Source organism: Plectropomus leopardus, chromosome 20, assembly GCF_026936395.1.
Source record: "Plectropomus leopardus strain MGB_pleo_1.0 chromosome 20, ASM2693639v1, whole genome shotgun sequence".
Taxonomy (NCBI): domain Eukaryota; kingdom Metazoa; phylum Chordata; class Actinopteri; order Perciformes; family Serranidae; genus Plectropomus; species Plectropomus leopardus.
The window spans coordinates 30415547-30421841 of record NC_142195.1 but is presented as its reverse complement, the minus strand read 5'-3'; the positions used below and the strand labels follow the sequence as shown (position 1 = coordinate 30421841).

Below are 6295 nucleotides of genomic sequence, written 5' to 3'. Positions count from 1 at the left end.
TATCCCAGTGAGCTCAGAGAGACCGGAGACGCTTCACACTGACGGAGCCGACCAGCAGGGGGCAGGATATCAGCTGTCTGTGCATGGAGAGGCAGATTTCAAACTGCTGCCAAAAATTCACTCATCAAGACTAAACTGTAAATCTGCAGACTTCATGCAGACAGCAGAGATGTTGATCGTTAGTTTTTACAGAGATTGATTTGATCCATGAGTGAAAAACTGATGTTTAAAGACACCATTTTCCCGCAGACTGCAACAGTTTACATGAGGGCAGAATTCAAAATGATGCCAAAAATTCAGTTTTTCAGATAAAATTCATGAAATGTTTCACATTTAATCTATAATGACAGCAGCATTTTGCCAGTTTGCAAGTTTATGTTTAACAGTCAAACATTTTGATGCATTTTTCGGGAGTTTTTTCTCGGGTGACGTGAGGGTCTAAGGGCAGAGGGACGTCGTACGCCGTAAAGCCGTCTGAGGCAAACCGTGTTTTGTGATAATGAGCTCTATAAATAAAAGTGACTCGATTTGATAAAACTGACTGTCGGCTCAGGTTCTGATAACTCATAAATGTGTCGCTGGTTTGTCGGACAGTCTGAAGACGCTCTGCAGCAGGTTTGGTGTAACTGAGCAAAAAATAAGGAGATTTAATGAGTGTGACAGTTTCTGATAAAATCAGAGTGATGGACTTCATCATTTCAACTACAGTGAAGTGAAGAAAAGTTTCTTTACATATTTTGGTGAAAGTTTCAAAGCTGCAGCACAAATGAATGATTTGTTATAGATTTTCAAGCGTTTGAAATGTAGACGGTCGCTGTAGCGCCACCGTCAGGACTGTTGGCTTGTGTCTGCAGCTGAAGAAGTTTGGAATGGGACCGGACCGATGTGCAAGGTTTGTTTTGTTTTTCCGCGTCACTGTCCGGCCCCTCGGTATTTACCTGAAGCTGTCTGTTACACATGAATGTTAAATAATTATAATAATAACAATGATTAATTTTCTGTAATTACGCGCACCATGGGGTGGAGGGTGGGCTTGAGTGGGTGGAGGAAAGTCGGTATAATTATATAATGAACTGTCATCTGTCTTTAACATCAAATAAACACAAAAAATAAAAAATAAATGTTTTTCATGTCTTCTTAAATCATAAACACTGGAGAGAAAACTATTTAAATAAGACTTTAAAAAGTAGGTTACTGGATATAAATTTTATTTTGTTTGCCTCGCAGGACTTTAGCAGTGACCAAAATTCAAACTGCTTCCAAATCCATAAATAAAGCTTATTTTCTGTCTCCGCACTGAGCGCCGTCTGTTACGGGATAATCCTGACCGATGATCACATCGAGCCGCTGCAGTTTCTTTTTATTGTTTATTTGTTCTTGTGTCAGATTTTACAGAGCTGGATGGCGTGTGAACGCTGCCGCTGGAGGAGAGGTGGTTTGTTGGCGCTCACGCATTAATATGGATGTTTGGTGTCGCGCGTCGACCCTGTTACTCCCTACAGCCGCTTACACTTAAAGCTCCCCGCAGATCCTCCTGTAAACAAACTCTGCTCACCGACAGACGTCTGCAGCCTCCAGCTCTGATGCACACCTTCAGCTCTTTTCGCTCCTCAGAAAACATTTGCAAAGCCCAGTTTTTTAAAAATCTATTACGGAAACTTGCATCGTTTTAAGTCTGTGTCACCTTTTACTGTTGCGTTTCTTTTTGCCGCGAGCATTTAACCGTCTGAATCGTGTTTACACAAAACTTAGAAATATTTCAGATGTTTTCAGATTTTTTTCTCCAAAGGCCGAAACTCAACAAAACCGATGTTTAGACCTGCAGCTCAGACCGACAACACAACAGAAGATATCAAATACTGATAAACCTTTTTTTTATTTCACTGCTATCGATCGATCCAAACTCTGATTCATCAAAGAGAAGTCGATCCCCGAAAATATCTGTGTGAAATGACACTCGTAAAACAGCTGCACTTTTTTACCGGTTTCGGTTTCATGAGGAAAAAAGGCAAAGACCAACCCTTCAAGAAATGTCCCACAAATTGCAGGAACTTCATTATTTTTTTAGGTCACTTTGTTTTTAACTGTTTTTGTTGCGTATTGTTAGGTAATTTTTTTCTTTATTCATTTTTTATTCATTTTTGGGCCATGTACTGTTAAGTAGAATTCAAAGAAATTAAACAAATTTGTTCAGGTTTTAAAGGGTTAACTTAGACCTGTGAGAATGGGAGTAAAAATAAAAGCGTTTTTATTGTATTTTATTTTTTTGGTAGCAGAACTGAAATCTGCACCTTCATGAAGCAGCCACTCATGTATGTTTTTTTAAAGCGCGTCGCTCCTGAAAGCTTTCAGCGTCTCTGCAGGTCTCTCATGCATCGCTGCTGGCAAAGACCACGTCTAATTACTCCGAGTGTCAGTCAGAGCGCTCCCCGAGCAGCCGCCTCCTCCTGCCCGCTCCCCGCCACAGCAGGAGACCACCGCCTCCTCCCGCCTCCTCCCGCCTCCCTCCAGAGGCCGTGGAGATCCAGAGGAGCTGCAGGAGCTCAGCTGAGGTTAACGGAGCCTAAAACCAAAAGCTGGATTTCTTACAGGAAGTGACACGTGCTGCGAGCGGGATGCTGGCGTGAAGCAGGAGCGTGTTTTGGGGAGCTGAGGATTTTGGGTCGGCGTGCAGATATCGATTTATCCACGCTGCTCTGCTGAAAGTCACATGTTCACAGTGTGTGTGTGTGTGTGTGTGTGTGTGTGTGTGATCCTGCTTTGTGCTGACACAGGAGGCTCAGATCTCTGAGACCCTCTCTGGTCCGAGGGATTCTGGCTCCGAGTCTCGGTGTCAGTGTTCATGTTCAGTCGTGAAGCCTCGCTGAGCTGCAAACAGCCGCGAGCTCTGAGAGGAAAAACGGCGCTCTGGCTGCGATTAGAACATGAAAACGGATGTTTTTTAACAAATTTTTGTGTTTTTTACAGTCATTGTTACGTTTTTTGTTTGAAAAGTGTCGAAAAGCAGTTCTTTTTACCGTGTCATTATTGCGTTTCTTGTTGGAAAGTGTGACAGTAGTGATTTTTTCTGTCATCATTGTGTTTTCCTGCTTAAAAGAACCCAAAAAGCAGCAGATTTTTATCGAGTCGCTGTGTTTTGTGCTGGAAAAGCGATTGTTTTCGCCATGTCATTCTTGTGTTTCAGCAGTGAAGAGTGGTCGTTTTTTACCGAGTCATCGCTGTGTTTCCAGCAGGGACCGTGCCCCCAAAATCACGTATTTAAACCAAAACATTTTGATCTAACCGGCATCAACCAACGTGCACATGGCAAAAATATGCACACAGCGTGTAAAGCCGGTATTTTAAAACAAAATGAAATTGTGTTTTCGTTGTTGTCGTTGCTTTTCTAGCGGAGTGCCTCAGTGTGATTGGCTCTTCAGGCGGCTGCCTCGTATGCTCATACGTACGTGTCAGCAGTGCTACCTGTTCAAAGCAGCGGCGATATCGTACCTTTATTGGCTTCACCGTCAAAGATACGGTTGCAGAACGAGGACAGATCAGCACTGACAGCGCTGACTTTTTCTAATCCCGCGTCGTGTCTGAGGTTTGTGGAATCAGGTTTCAGTGTTTCTGTTTCTCTGTCGCTGCTCAGAAATGAACTCACAAACACGAACACGTGTAGACAACAAACCCCGCCGCTGTGCGGGCCGCGGCTGCAGACAGATGAGCGAGCGCACAGTGAGTGAAGCGAAGCCTGGTCGAGGCTCGGCTCTTCCCGTGGCGGCGGCGGCATCCTCCGGCTGAGCCGCCTGTTGCTCTGCCCGCTCTCAGATTAATGACTCAGCATTTTCTCGCCGAACAGATTCAATCAGACGATCACGTGAGGAGATTTATGACCATGAACATGCAGGTTGTTGTTTTTGGTTGTAAAAGAGTGAACGGAGCGCGACGCGGCTCAGAGAGCGTTTCCAGAAATAGAAAATGAACAGGAGCTGTTTGTGATGCTGCAGAGCTGCTTACAATAATCCACAACACACACACACTGATTTGCATTTCGAGAATCTGATTCTCGCACAGATTCTTCTGTAAAACAGATTGTGCAAATGTGATTTTGAAGCTGTTTTTGTGATTATTCAGATGCCGGGCAGGCGGAGCGGACGGCTGCTCACGTTGTTGTCTTCCTGCTCGCAGTGAGTCAGCGCCGAGTCAGTGACTCACCGAGTCCTCTAACAGGAAGCGACTGGTGGAGCGGCCTGTTTAATGAGGGTTCATCCTCCCTCCCATTTACATTCAAATCCGCCCGCATGTTGCTGCTCTGATTGTCTGCGGCACTCACAAACCAGACTGAAAAAAATCAAAGGTGAATAATTTCACATCAAAGCTCCTCATAAAAACTGAGATGCAAACAGTCGCAAAGAAAGATTCAAATTATTAAAGAGCAGCTTCAGATTTACTGCAGCTGATTCAGTCTGATGATCACGTCACTGTTTCTGTAAAAGAAAGACATTTTCAAGAGCAAAATCAGTTTCATTTTGATATTGTTGTTTTTAGCAGCGAGCGTGACAAACGACAGCTTTAGGACCGTGACATTTTGGTGTCCCAGAGGAGACTGACATCACCTGAAGGACAAAACTTTGTATCGACTACATCTCACATTTCAGTCGAGGAAAAGTTACATTTAGAGTGTGAAGATCTAAAAACGGCATTATTCTGGCTTTGGCCAATCCTGAGCTGAGTTCTGAGGTTTATTGTTCATGTCTGCAGGTCAGTGCTTCATTCACTGTGGTATTTGTATGCATAGATGTAGTATGTATATATGTGTATGTATGTATATGTATATATGATTTATATATATGTTTTATTTACTTTTTAATTCTTATTTTTTATGACCTATGGTCCTCCCTTTGAGTCTTTAATAAAGTTTTGAATTGAATATCGTGATTGATATCGTTTTATCGGCCATGGGTCCGTTATCGGTTATTTCTGTCTGTTTTTGTCTTTTTGTCTCTCTGTGATGGTTTTTGTCTCTTTGGGGTGATCTTGTGGTTTGCTGTATTTAGGCGCTGCTGTGGTTTTGTGGGGATGCGATGAACATCAGCTGTTATAAAAAGCTTTAACATCTCTGCTGCTGGATTTCGTCAGATCCATCAGTCCGTCTCTCACAGTGAAGCTGCAGGATCTCAACACTAAATGTTGCTCTAATTACCTGATTTCACATTTGAATCCGTCACAGAGCTGATCAGTGAAAACGGTGAAAACCTGCTCGGGTCGTTGAAAACAGGACACACGCTGCAGGAAAACACAATGCTGCCTGTAAGCAAATGTCTCTGAAGGGTTTTAACCTCGAACCAGGACCAAAGGCTCTGCAGCACACACACACACACACACACACACACACACACACACACTCACTGATGAATATGTCGGAGTTTTGAAAGAAATCAATTAGAGTAATCTCCTGCGTCTCCACACAGAAACACAGTTTTGTCTCAGCGTCATTATTCTCATTCAGCGCTCTAAATGCTGAAGATGTCGACGCTTTAGAAAAAGACGAGAGCGGAGCGGCGCCGCGACCTCGGCCTTGACCATGAGGTGGAAAATGCTGCGAGTGTGCAGGAGAGAAACAGCATCACTGCCACGACCGACCGAGTGAAAGGAAACGATCCGATATGAATGAGACGCCGCAGCACGCAGAGCGGCTTCAAAACACGCCGTGACCACCTTCATGTCTCACCTGCTCCTTCCTGCCCGGCCCACAATTGGTCCACCGGCCGCAGTTTGCACTTCTGTTTCATCGGCACATTATTCTGCTGCTTAATCAATAATCATTCGTCTGCAAAATGTAGAAAATCTCTTGAAGTGCGTCTTCAGAAAATGACTGATTTTGATTTGCTCTTTGGATGGATGACTGAACGGGCAAACAGCGCACAGACCCAGGACCACGACGAGACACGAAATCTACACTACACTCTTCTTCTACTACTACTACTACTACTACTACTACTACTACTACTACTACTACTACTACTACTACTACACTTCACTACAAAAATACAAAAAAAGACCAAAAGAACCACTAAAACAAAACTAACTTAGTACGTCAAAATATTACTTTGAAGAGACTCAAACAACTATGAAAAAGCACGAAACTTCCACAGGCAGACACAAACGACTACAAAGAGACAATCAGCAACTACAAAGACAAACAAACCGACCACACAAAACAACCACAAAGACACAAACAACTACAAAGACACAGACAACTACAAAGACACAGACAACTACAAAGAGTCACAAAACTACCACAAAGACACAA

General features: G+C 43.5%; 1 protein-coding gene across 2 annotated transcripts in view; it reads right to left on the bottom strand.

Annotated features, from left to right (window-relative positions):
• Positions 1-6295, bottom strand: part of gfra2b (GDNF family receptor alpha 2b) — a 131106-nt gene that overhangs the window by 66369 nt on the left and 58442 nt on the right. The gene's annotated exons all lie outside the window — the stretch shown is intronic.